Genomic DNA, 2,144 nt, shown 5'->3' on the forward strand with positions numbered 1-2,144 from the left:
TAAGAGCATTTTTGGACAAAAAAATCGCAATATATTGCGATAYAGCGCCTTGCTTATAGTATCGCAATATATCGGGATATATCGTATCGTAACCCCTCTGTCATGATATGTATCGTATCGCCAAATTCTTGCCAATACACAGCCCTATGACATAGGACCAGAAAGTCACAGGTTCAATTCCCCGCCCTTCCCGCATGGTTGTGGTGTCTTTCAGCAAGGCATCTATTGCCTAACTATTCCAATGTGCCAGGCGCTTGAACAGCTGCTCCACTTGGGTGAAATTTGGGTCAAATTTTGTCATTGTCTGGGAAAATGCCTTGATGACAATACATATCATGTTATTATTATTATTATTATTATTATTATTATTATTAATATTATTATTATAACAATGTTTAATAGGCACTTTAAGGTTTACCGCAACTAGGGTTGGGCAATATTGGCAAAAAAATAAATCACGATTAACTGTGGTATTTAGCTGATAACGATTAATTTGACGATTAATCCCCTGGAGTCTCTGGACACCCTAATTTCATAGTCACATGACCAATTTAGTGGGAAAGATTTGCTCTTCATAAAAATCTGTTCCAAATTCTGTCAAAATTACAGCCTTCAGGCTACACATCAAATTTTAAATTGTGTTGATAGATAAATAAGTTACAGAACTTTTTTTAATGTTCATCATATTTGAAGCGGAGAGGAGCAGTGAGCGGATTCTACCTGTTGGCATTAATCGAATTAATCGTCAAGTGCCAAAAATTAATCGATTAATGTTTTTCTGACTATTAATCACACACGATACGATTATGCCCAACCTTAACTGCAACCTCTAGGAAAGGTTTTACCACATGTTGTCTCATTCATTGGTAGAGTTTGTGTTTCATATTTTCATGCAATATTCTATTTACATAAATTAAACAGTATATTTACTACAAACACACACAAAAAACTAATAAACAGACTATTATTAGTAATAGCCAGTTAGTATTTAAAAGTTTCAAAATCTCATAGATCAGAATTTGTTGTTACACAATCAAATAACTCAGATAATTAACTCAGCGTGACCTAAAATAGATTACTTTCCCAGAAAAACTAACGAAACGTAGTCAGCAAATAATAAAACACATCACTTTTCCCTGCTTGTCCAACATCTGACATAAAACTCGCAGCAAAACACCTACAGCTACATCTGTCTGCTGATGTCACAGGAACTGGTTAAAAGCAGTAACCTGACAGTGAGTGAGCACCGCCCATCATCATCATCATCATCATCATGTCCATGCCAGGTGAGGTTTGTGATGATGTGAGGTCTGCTAACTTAATGCAATGCTAAAAATGTTCATTAAACGCAGTGCAACGTCATTCTGCGACTTTTTAACTCTGCTCTGCTCGGAAGCTAACGTGGCCTGAAACCTTTTAATCTCTGCCCACAATGCTACAGCTAGTTAGCTTGTTTAGTTATACTTGTTTATTATCGAGACGCAGAAAACCACGCGACATACAGCTTTACAAGCACTTTATAACCAACTTAGTGCCACATAAGCAAAGCATATGAATAATTATAATATAGTGCAGAATAAATATGGTTAGTTAGCCAATTTAGCCTACCACTAGCTAGGCCTAGCTCCTCTTGTATTTAGCCACACTGAAGCAGCAGGCCAGCTTCCCTAAACCTTCAACTCGTTACTGCAAGATGTTCTTCCTTATAAATTAAGACATATACACAAAATAATACCTTGCAATTAGCGATCCTAGTAATTTCTTCCGAATGATCAAGGCAGCAAAAAATCCGTTCAGGTGCTCCTTGGAACAAAAACTGCTTTGTTTTGCTTGGTCGTCGCCTCCCCTTGTTCCCACTGTTGATAAATGTGCGCTCCCTGTTACCTCCTGGTTCTTTCTGAGCCCACTGTTGTCCGCTCCTCAGTAAGGACACTCGCTATTGGCTGTCCTAAACGTCGCTGGATTACGTCATACCTCAATTTGCTTGCACTGTCATTTGCATGAAAAAAAAAAACCTCTTTAAGTAAACAAAAACTGAGTAAAAAATAAATTAATATGTTCAAAAGTATTAGGATATAATGAACTTTATGAAATAACTTCATGACTTTGTTGCTTAGGCTACAGAAATCACTGTTGTCCCATCA

At 37.0% G+C, this 2,144-nt stretch overlaps 1 protein-coding gene across 1 annotated transcript in view; it reads right to left on the minus strand.

Moving 5' to 3' along the window:
* cab39 (calcium binding protein 39) overlaps window positions 1–2,144 on the minus strand; it is a 31,254-nt gene extending 29,110 nt beyond the window's left edge. The window contains exon 1 of the mRNA XM_014015000.1: window positions 1,736–2,144. The gene's annotated coding sequence lies outside the window, so the exon portion shown is untranslated. The remainder of the gene's footprint in view (window positions 1–1,735) is intronic.

This window comes from Austrofundulus limnaeus, unplaced genomic scaffold (assembly GCF_001266775.1).
Source record: "Austrofundulus limnaeus strain Quisiro unplaced genomic scaffold, Austrofundulus_limnaeus-1.0 Scaffold121, whole genome shotgun sequence".
In the NCBI taxonomy this organism is placed as follows: domain Eukaryota; kingdom Metazoa; phylum Chordata; class Actinopteri; order Cyprinodontiformes; family Rivulidae; genus Austrofundulus; species Austrofundulus limnaeus.